The sequence below is a fragment of the Danio rerio genome, chromosome 23 (genome assembly GCF_049306965.1).
Source record: "Danio rerio strain Tuebingen ecotype United States chromosome 23, GRCz12tu, whole genome shotgun sequence".
Classification (NCBI taxonomy): Eukaryota; Metazoa; Chordata; class Actinopteri; order Cypriniformes; family Danionidae; genus Danio; species Danio rerio.
In genome coordinates, this window is record NC_133198.1 from 12,610,362 (window position 1) to 12,621,950 (window position 11,589).

The window sequence follows — 11,589 nt, forward strand, 5'->3', positions numbered from 1 at the left end:
TATTGCGTATTTTATTTATTTGAGGCTTCACTTGTTTTGCAAAAATGTCAGTTTAGTTCTTAATTTTACTTCAGTTCTTGATTCGGACCATTTAATTGTTACGTTGATCAAATCTGATTCGCTGCATTCTTGATGTTAACAATGAAGAATTCTATCGCAGCCTGTGGGGTCTGGAAGAAATGCCGCTGTCCCTTGTAATCGACGCGTAGTTTAGCAGGATGTAGCATGCCATCACGCCAGTGCTGCGAAAAGAAGCTTTTACATCTTTGAACTCAGCTCGCTGCCTCGCCACTTCAGCAGACATGTCCGAAAAAACGTGAATCGTCACACCGTTAATATTCTGCCCTGGCAATGGTGTTCAAAACCAAAGCTGACAGATAGTTAACAGAAATAAAGCACCATCACACTTTCTTCTTGCGAATGTGAAGCACTTTTACTTGATTTGCTTGTAAAACTAAAAAGGAAAAATACAAAAGGTAAAAATTACAAAGTGATTACGCAATATTACAAATAATATACATCTTTCACATTTGTAAACACAAACTGACATATTTAAACTGATATCAACAGCTAAATAAACAATCCAGGCACTTTAATGACGTGCATCTATATGCAAGCTTGTTAGCATTTAGAACAGAACATCAAGCATTAAACATTTCAACACTGACCCTCCTTAATCAATTTAACCCAAAGGAAGTATTGCAGATGTTTTCAAAATAAAATTAGTAACTTACAGTCGTTTCTATCACAAGGGCTGAAAGCAAACAACAACGCGTCTCTGCATAGCGATCACAGTCTCTTCTTTTATGACTTTTTAAACATCCGGTTGTTCTAAAGAATGGCGCAATGACATTTTCCGCCACTAGATGTCACAATTACACCACTTAAATAAATCAATGCACAGCTTACAAAACGAAACAACACCATACAGTACACTCCCCGCCTGGTGTATTGGATATACCACTAGGCTTTTAATCACTAGATAAAAGTAAAGCTACGTCACATATAGGCCTTAAGTATTCCCTGACAGCCCCTTGCTTAGCAGTCTTTACCATGACCTTTCGGACTTTCCCATCAGATGAGGCTACAGTTTTTGTTACGAGGCCAATTGGCCACTTACTGCTGTAAGATCCGGCCCACTGGTCCAACGGCGGCAGCCAATGGCACGGGAGAAGGGTCTTTGCGCGTCACTATCTTTTCATAAACAGCAGACATTACATTAACGTAAAATATACCCTTTTATGTATTATCTCATAATTTTATCTGACTCCATGTTATATATATTATTTATAATAGTTAATAATAATAATGATGATTTATAATTTGTTCATTTAGATAGAATTTGGAAGAATGTTTGAACTTTTTGTTTTCACTATTAACCATTACATCCGTTCATTCGGGTGCTCATGTCGCTCAGAGAAATCGCCTTGGCCGAAGGCGTCCCCCACGGTCACACTCCGGTCAGTCTTGATTATTAAACAGAGGTAATTGACTAATACTTTAGATGGTCGCTACCAGCGCGCTCGTTCTAAAATACTTTAGTTAGTCCCGCTTAGGTGTACACCCTTGAGTTAAGACAATCATCATTTCTAATTAGAGGTTAGGGTATTATTATAAATGTACCCGACTACTGGACTCTATAGTAACTTTGGTTTTCACCAAGCCCATGGTTTCCCTTATGAACTTAATTTAGAATAATATTACCTTCAAACAAAGGTCGGGTACCCAATCTAGGTTAGTCGTACAACACCTTGTTGACCTAGACGGAAGTTAACGCCCTTTCCACCTAAGTACACTTGAATCAATATCAAGAGTCAGTCAGATCCCTAAAACACAATTAGTGTGCCCAATGCTCCATCTCAACTGGATTTTAGTCCGTCTACTGACCTGACACAAGACGTGCGGAAACAAGGATTCAGCGTAATCTACTAGGACTAATAATTACAGAGTGAGCAAAATATGTTCAAACATAACAATTTATTAAACAGGTAAACAAAGGTAATCGTTTAAATCCAATTCAAACAACAGACAAATATAATCTAATCTAAAACAATAAAAACATCATCAAATTAATCAAATCAAATCTGTAAACATAATGAAAAGAGGTTTTAGAAATGTTTACCTGGAGATGAAAACTACACACAGAAGTTGTGCGGGATATCTGCATACAGATTCCCTGAGTTCTCTGCCATCTTCCCCTAAATACCCATTTTTGCACCACAGGGTGTTTCTTTGATATTTACCATTTCAACATCACTCTATTGATATAGAAGTTTCGTGTTCTTTTGTTTTAGTGGGAAGAGGTCTTGGCCGGGGTTCTCGTGATATTAGCATTTGGTTGTTCCTTTGTTTTAGGTAGAAGGGGGTTTGGGCTGTGATGCTTGATTTACAGTTTTATTACTGGTCCTAAGGCGAGTATTTTAATGTTTAAAGGAGTGAGACCTTCTTTGCCAGACCCACCGGAACCTTCAATGTGTTGACATTTGAACATCTTAAGACAGAGATAAAAAGAAATAATGCTTGTCAGATGATAAGTGTCCGTGAGAGGTTTCGTTCCCACACTGAGGGTGGTGGGTGAGAGTTCTTTGATGTTTATCAGGTGTCTGTTCCTGTTAGAGCCTGAATATTTGATCATTTCCAAAAGCAGTCTTACAGTAATCATTTCTGATATCAACCTTACAGTAATCATTTCTGATACCAGCCTTACACTGCACTTAGCTTCCCCATCCTTTAACAGAACAACGTCTCCTTCCTGAATATTATCTCTCTCCTCAGTCCATTTTCTTCTGGATTGCAAGGTGGACAAGTACTTCTGCTTCCATCGCTTCCAGAATGAATCTGCTAACATCTGGACTTGACGCCACTGACTTTTGTGCAAGTGTCCTAACTCAAAGTTTTCTGGTGGAGTTGGGGCAACACTTGCTTTTTGAGTTAAGAGCATTGCTGGTGAGAGCACTTGAGGCATACTTGCATCTGTAGAAATTGGGGTTAAAGGTCGGGAATTCATAATGGCGAAATTGACCTGGAGCTTCATGACTTCCACTTTTATACAGATAGCCGCATAGTGCTCGGATACATTCACAATGTCACACGCAGATTCTATATGTATGTGGCTAACAGAGTTGAACGCATAAGGAAAGCCACAGAACCGAATCAGTGGCACTACATCTGTTCCGAACAGAATCCAGCGGACAATGCCACTAGAATCGTGCCAGCCGCCAACTTACCTCTTGCCAACTGGTATTCAGGTCCAGAGTTCCTTAGGATATGTGGTCCTGTGAGATGTAATGTGGATGAATCCTATGGACTTGTTCAAGTAGAAGAGGATGTTGAAATTCGCCCTGAAGTGAAAGTTCTGGCAACGAGCATTATTGAACAGTCTCTAGACTCAAGCAGATTCCAACGTTTCTCGAGATGGCAGTATCTGGTGAGAGCTGTCACAACTCTTACTCACATCCCAAAATCCTTCTCACAACCTTCACCCAACAGTCCTTGTCGAAAGTGGCATTTGTGTACAAAGACCTCAGATGTTGAGACCTCACAAGCTAAGTCGACCATAATTAAAACTGTACAGCGAGAAGTGTTCCGAAAAGAATTTGAGAGTCTGACCAAGAATGGTAAAATCTCACAATGTAGCACACTCCCCCCTTTCGACCCCTTTGTGGACAAAGAAGGTCTGTTAAGAGTCGGGGGTCGCATTGAGTGGGAAACTTCCTTTGTCTCAGCTGCTCATATGCAAATTTGAGTGTCCGCCCAAAGCATGCAGAGAGGCATTTAATGCAGGGAATTAAAGAATAAAGCAGTGCGAGTTATTATCTTGCTCTATGCATCATGTGTTGTAAAATGTCAAATGCAGTCCAACGACACCAGACATGGACAGGTACATCAACAGTAAAAGGTGCATCACAAACACATCAACATAACTCCCACACTTACATTATTTAAACAAAAAAAGGGCCTAAAAGTACGAATTTGTACAAACTATGAGGAATTGTACACATTACAAAAGTTAAGTGTAATTAAACAAGAGATTTGGGTTCTAAAAGTTTAATTTTGAGGAATGTCTTTTGTCTGTGAGCAGAAGGCTGACTAAAGATGGTTTTTTTTATCTTATCTGCCATGTTCTTTTGAAGTCGGCAGAGAGTGGTTTAGGAGAGTTCTGTGAAGTGTCGCAAACTCGTTAACTTGTCAACGAAAAGTCTCGGCCAGACTTTTGGGCTCCAAGTGATCTGAATTGTCCTGGAAATTGAACCCAGACCGTTTTCACGGAATGTTTACCTCCAGCATATATGTTACAATATATGTTACCAGTTATGTTACAGCCTCGTTAGCGACTTAGTTTCAGAATGAGTTCTTTGGTTTGATAATGGTGGAGACGGACGAGCATATGCCTAGGATATGCGTTCGGGTGTGTTTTTTGGCCGGTGCGATTAGCGCGGTCAATTTGTAGTGGTCTCTCAAAGGCACTGTCTCCGAAAAGTTCAATAAAGAGTGATATCATGAGTGTAATCGGACTTTGACCCTCTAATCCCTCTGGTATTCCAATTGCCTCCGCGAGCGGTTCTCTAAATAATCCACTTTGAGTTTAAGGGAGCCGTTTTCTTTTTTCAGTTCGTTGCACAGTGCCTCAATTGCTGTCAAGCGGTCGTCTGAGTCATTAAGTGCGGTTTCAATATCCACAATCTTCTGAGCTTGTAGTAAAAAGGGTTGATTGCAGCATGGACATGGCAGAACGAAGCTCGGATAAGAATTCAGTTCGTAATGTTGACACTTCCGTGCGAAGGGTGGTCGTAATTATCTCCTTCAGAGAAGCAGGTGTTAGCGCATCCTCCATCGGCGAGGCGTCAGCGGCCTGCTCGCCTCCTCTTTTAGCCAACATTTCAGCGATATTTCGTCCTGATTTACCCGGTTTTGGCATTTTTACATTTAGATGTGATGCAGCATTACTTACTTTACAGATTTAAGACAAAGATAACTGAGATTAATAGAAAAAATACACGAATGTTCACGGAGTGAACCAAAACCCCTCTAAAACCTGGTCAGCCAGCTAAAACCAGCTTAGGCTGGTTTAAGCTAGTTTTTTATGCAGGTGGGTGGTATCTCAGCTGTAATGCGCTTTTTAAATAAATACATAAAAAACAAAGCAACTGCTTGCCATCGCGACAGCAATAGGATCCAATGGACGGCCAAGCACTTTCACTCAAAAATGGCAGAATCCAGGGCTGTTGCTGGGTGCTGCTGACTGTTGCCATAGAAGGTTCTTTTGAGTGTCGCCTCTTAGTCATTCTAAGCTCTTTATGCAAGAGCAACTCGAACACATTTCTAAACGCAATGCATTTTGCGGTGATCACTGGTGATCGATTCTGCGCAGATTTTGGCCATCTCAAACGAGCCTATTACGTAGTACTAAACGGAGTACAATATAATGAAAACCGGTGCCCAACCAGAGCTGTCGGAACAAAATTCAGAAAGACAAGCTGGATTGAGACAAAGAGTGCAAAGAAGGAGGCAGTTGGCATGAGCCGGTTAGTGAATGGGACATGATGGCATGATCTGGGTATGAAGATGAGGACAATGTGGATAGTGATATCTGGGTGGCAGCTGGAAGTGGGAAAGGCAAAGGTAGAGGAAGAAAACATAGAGATGGGGTCAATGAATGGGAAAATAATAACTATAAGCCAAAAAAGGGGTCTGGAGGAAAATAGTAGTGAGGAAAATGGATGAGGAAGATTTCATTCCATTCTTTCATGCAGTGATCATTATGTTTAGGAAGGATGATAAACACATTTGTGTAAGCCCAGTTGCACTCACATAAGAACTAAAAAAGAAGCTTGGTAAAATAGAAATAGCAAAAATACTTTGAGATGGAAACATTATGATAAAATGTTCTCTTGGGAATTATCTGCAAAAACAAGGTAGTGGATAAAAAAGTAATAAATGGAAGCAAAGGAACTTTGAAAGTAATATGGGGTATTCCACAGGAAGAGAATTTGGAAAGCTTTAAAAAAGAACATTCAAGGAGGAAAAGCAAAGAATGTAAGAAGACTATGGCGCCGTTTACACTAATGCGTTTTCGTTTTAAAACGCATAAGTTTTGCTACGGTTACGCCATCCGTCCACACTATGCCGGAGTTCTTGAGCGCCGAAAACAGAGCGTTTTGGAAACGCTGAAGAGGCCGTTTTCATTCTAAAACGCTGCTACTCCGTCTCAGTGTGGATGAGGAAAGACGAAGACATCTAAAAACGGAGGCGGGACTGCCGAGATTCGCTACCTGATTGGGGCTTTTGTGTCATTGCGTATCCTTACCTTATTCGTCAAGTCCCTATCACATGACTATAACACATGGCTTTAACGCTACCGGAAGACAGTACTGTAAACAACAACATGGGCACAGAAATAGGAGCGTTGTTTGCACTATTGTCTGTTTTAGGCGCCATTGTGCAGTTATTCATTTGTTACGTTTAGTAACAACTCGACCTCGTCGTCTGTTCACAAAAATACCTCTCTTGCTTTCTTTGCCATCGCGTTTAATGTTCAACCAGCGTTTGTTGACTAACAATAACCAAATGCCGAGCGAGACACATGCTTTCTGTTTATACTAGAACGCGCATGCCCATAGTGCGCGAATGGTCACGTGATATACATTTTTGGTGGCGTAGTGTTGACGGATATATGTTCAGAGACGCTAGGTGAAACGCTAGTGTGGACGCGGATTGTTTTTGATCTAAAACATTGTTTTAAAACTAAAACGCACTAGTGTAAACGGGCCCGAAATGAAACACTAAATGGAGAAAGAGTTGCGAGTTTGTCTGTGATAATTGAGTTTGAAGAAGATAAACTTCCGGATAGGGTCAAGGTGTGGTTATTTCAGTTACCCAGTTACAGAGTAGGTTCAGCCACCACTGAGGTATTACAAATGCCAAAGATATAGCTGCGGTGTGTAAAAGTAAACAAAGATGCCCAAAATGTGGTGGAGAACATAGATATAAAGACTGTGAAGACAATGTGAAACCAAAATGATGTAACTGTGGAGGAGACGACAATGTAGCGTATGGGGGATGTGAGGTAAGAAAAAAAAACAGTGGAAGTTAAAAAATTAAAACAAAAAACAACATTAGCTACGCAGAGGCAGTTAAAAAAATTCAGGAACAACGTGTAAATATTGAAAGGGTGAGTGAAGTAAATAGGATGGGTGAACAAAAATAGCCGAGGGACATTTCTGTTAGTGTGGAGATTTTAATCCTGTTCATAGCATATGTCATCAATTGTGCTGATCAGGTGAGGCATAAAACAGAGAAAATTTAAGTGATAGTGAAAGGTGCTGATAATTTTTTATTAGTGAGACACATTGGATGGGAACATATCAATAAAACACTTGAGCTGGAAAGTAAAGCTGCCAGTCACGGTGGGCAAGGGTCAAGCTGATTATCCAATGGAATGCCAGTAGCTTAATAGCTAATGGTCAAGAATTCAAAGGATTCATCAGGAAACTTGGCTAAAACCATCATTAGATTATGTAATAGCAGGATATGAGAGCATACGTAGAGATGGAGATAAGGGTAATGGGGAGTATGTGCAGTTTTTATTAAACAAAACATACAATGTAAGATACTGGAAATAGGCAAAGAACAATAGGACAGAGGAAGGTAATTTCAAAATAGCACATTTTTTATAATCCATGCCAGAAATTAACTTTAGAAACTCTACAGGAACTTACAGCCCAACTGGAAGGTAAAGTAATTTGTTGTGGAGACTTTAATGGTCATAAACTATGGCATAATTATAATGACATGAATAAAGAGGTTATGGAGGAATTAATGGATAGGAAAGATTTAGTATGAAAGAAAGAAACTGCCATGAATATTACTCTTGTTTTTGAATCAATGGCTGTGGATTTTTGGTAGGAAGTTAAAAAAGAAAGCACTGTAGGGAGTGATCATTACCCAATTTTTGTGGAAGTAGGGGTGAGAGTGAAGTCGGATAAAAAAAATAAACCTGGAGGGTGGATATTTAATGAAGCAGATTTGATTAAATTTAGAGAAATTAGTGAGGAGTTTGTGGTGAAAAATCAACAGTGGTTAAGGAATAGAAGTTAATCAGTGTATAAGTGAAGCTATAATAGAAGCTGCCATTCAATAAATTCCAAAGCGAGTAGGAAATAAGAAAAGAAGAATTGTTGGTAACGCTTTCTTTTACAACCCGCAAAGTACCGCGTAAGTACAGTGAAATTACAGTGTACTTTTCTGTACGTACTGTGTAAGTATAATGAACGTATGTGTAGGTATGAGGGAACAAACCGTAATGCTTGGGTAAAAAGGGGGTAACAACCAGATGTTCATCACGAAAATGACCGCGTAAGTACAGTGAAATAACGGTGTACTTTTCTGTACCTATAGTGTAAGTATAAATAACGTTTACGTAAGTATAAGGGAACAAACTGTAATGCTCGGGTAATAAGGGGATAACAACCAGATATTTAGCATAAAAGGTACCGCGTAAGTACAGTGAAATAACGTTGTACTTTTCTTTAAATTGCAAAAGAACAAACCATAATGTTTGTGTAAAAGGGGAGTAACAATAAGATATCCATCACGCAAAGAAGTATATCAAGTTTACGATGTACATTTCTTCAAGTATTGTATACATATAAAGAATTATGCAAGGATGGTGACAACCTATTGCTATCTGCAAATGTACTGTATATGCACCTGCGTGAGTACATTAGTTCTCTTATTCAGTGCTTGGGTTTTATATGGGGTGTTTAATGAATAAAAGGTTTACAACCTGTGAAATTATGAACCCTTATTGTATACTGTATGTATTTTAAATCTGCAATTCAATATAAAATATATTTCCATACACTACTTACCTTATGTTTACTCGTCGATCTCACCAAAGCCATCAATGTCTCCATAACTCACTATCAACAAATAACTTTGCATGACATAGGCCTACCGTCAGGGTTCAATGCAGATTAAAACAGGCTCGCATCTTTACTGCTGTTGCACAGGGGGGCTAACTGTTGCATTTCAGTAAATGTATAGCTGATGCTTTATAGAAAAATCTAGTAATTTGGTCTTCAATCAATAAAAACTGCTGCTGTAGTTTACTCTGTTCTTAGTGTTCAAGTATACACTAGTATGTTAAAGTTCAGCTTCTTCCCTCTTTGTTCCCTGTAGTTAAAGGGTAAATACAGTATTTGTTCCCTCCTTGTTCCCTGTACTTACAGGGTAAATACCACATTTGAGGGTTGTAAATTAAAGTGAAGCTTTGTTCCTCTCTTGTTACGTCCTTGTTACCTGTACTTACAGGGTAAATACCACATTTGAGGGTTGTAAATTAAAGTGAAGCTTTGTTCCTCTCTTGTTACCTGTAGTTAAAGGGTAAATACAACATTTGTTCCCCCCTTGTTCCCTTTAGTTTACAATGTAAAATCTTGAAGGCAGTGAAATAAATATACAAACACACAATATATTTCTTCTTTACTTTGTAACCTTTATTTTAATAAATAAGCATTTTAAAAGACTTCATATTAATCAAACATTGTCTTGTCTATCATTGCCTATACTCATTCATTTTCTCTTTGGCTTTGTTAATCTGGGGTCGCCACAGTGGAATAAACCCCCATCTTATCCAGCATATGTTTTACGCAGTGGATGCCCTTCCAGCTGCAACCCATCTCTGGGAAACATCCATACACACTCACTCACACGCATTCACTACGGACAATTTAGTCTACCCAATTCACCTGTACCGCATGTCTTTGGACTGTGAGGGAAACCGGAGCACCCGAAGGAAACCCACGCGAACGCAGGGAGAACTCCATGCAGAAACCTTCTTGATGTGAGGAAACAGCACTACCTACTGTGCCACCGTGTTGCCACCCAGCTGCAACCCATCACTGGGAAACATCCATCCATACATACTCATTCACACACATACACTACGGACAATTTTACCTTACCCAATGTCACCACATATTTTTGGACTTGTGGGAGCACCCGGAGGAAACCCATGCTAACATGGGGAGAACATGCAAACTCCACACAGAAATGCCAACTGACCCAGCCGAGGCTCGAACCAGCGACCTTCTTGCTGTGAGGCGATTGTGCTACCCACTGCGCCTGCCTATACTCAAACAGCAAAATAACACATTATTTCCTTCCCCCTTTTTTTCTGGCATCTCTTGCTTGGCTTCCTCTTCTGCTCTTCTCAGCTTCCACTGAGGACTCTGATGGTGAGTGGCTGATGAAATCCCATGGGTCTTGCTGCTCTGCATTTATATAAAATATATAAACAGACAGAAAGGCTTTTAGTAAGCTATAGACATGTTTATTTTCCTGTTTAATGTGTGTGTAGTGGTTGTCCAACAATTTCACACACTAAACATTTACAGATACCATACAGACACTATACATTACTATCAAACAAAAGTACTATCATCAGATCATATGGGAGATTGTGATCATTTATAGTGATAATAATTAAAGCGCAGAGGGAAAAGGCTTAAGTATATGTGCAGGCAGTATAGACTTTGAAGTAAAGATTATTTGCAGTTCAGTGTACATATTTAAATTCTGTGTCACTCATTAAATGGTAAGTAAATGTAACGTTTGGGTTAACTACCCCTAAGGTTAGTTTTTGATTAAAGTACATGTCTTAACCCATCATTAGTCCTAAATAAAGTGAAAGATAACATAATATGGTTGATGTACTGTTATGGACCCTTTTTACATTTCAGCACAGTGAATGGGAAAGTACAACACATTTTTTTTACAATCTTCTTTGCTCAAATAAAATGAAAACTTTACGATGGTGTTGTCTCGACAATTAGAAAAATAAAAATATAGTGTGAAACTGATAACGCCAGCAAGAAGAGAGAATAACTTCTAATTTACTCATGACCATAGACACTGTTTGAAACACCTCGCACATGTAATCATATTATATAATGCATACGTAGATACAAATAAATGTTATTTTATAAAAAAAATCATATAAAAAACTCAAGGATTTTAGATCCTGATGATCGTTAAACGCGTCATAACAGTGTTGTGAAAAGGGTGTAATTGTTAAAAATAGGTACAAACATCAGATATAAACAAAAACCTAAACAAACACTTCTATGTACATAACGTCATAAAAATACTTGTTTTATTTACCTCGCGCTGCCGTCCTTGTACTGCCGTGAACAGGAAATTCTGGGAATGGAGGACGGAGAGTTGAATCGATTCGTCTTCAACAAACCGATCAGTGTGACATCAAAACATCGCGAGAACAACAGACAGCTCCGTGTGCATTTGAATCCATCTCGCGATATTGTATCACTTCAGGTACGCGCCTACTGATTCGTTGATTCAAACGAGTTGTGAATCAAGAAGCCTCTAAAGATCCGAATCAAACTGCAGCAGCACGCCACGAGGTTTTGCTCAGACTTTTGGGACGTTTGGAATTGCTCCGTCTTGTCACCATGTAACACATGTGAGTAAATCGTTGTCAGTAAATAAGGCTATTGTTACGATTAGAAATTGTGCATTAACCAGATTATATTTATTTTGTTTCATTTGTTTTTAGCGTAACATTAACGT

The 11,589-nt window shown here is 39.2% G+C and overlaps 2 long non-coding RNA genes across 2 annotated transcripts; both read right to left on the minus strand.

Moving 5' to 3' along the window:
• Positions 1–780, minus strand: LOC141380653 (uncharacterized). Its single transcript, XR_012399037.1, has 2 exons — positions 735–780; positions 1–454 (listed from the first exon to the last, which is right to left on the minus strand). It is a non-coding gene; the product is annotated as an uncharacterized lncRNA (long non-coding RNA).
• An 8,707-nt stretch (positions 781–9,487) lies between these two features.
• On the minus strand, positions 9,488–11,210 carry LOC141380652 (uncharacterized). The gene is made up of 2 exons (XR_012399036.1): positions 11,164–11,210; positions 9,488–10,274 (listed from the first exon to the last, which is right to left on the minus strand). It is a non-coding gene; the product is annotated as an uncharacterized lncRNA (long non-coding RNA).
• Positions 11,211–11,589: the final 379 nt, after the last annotated feature.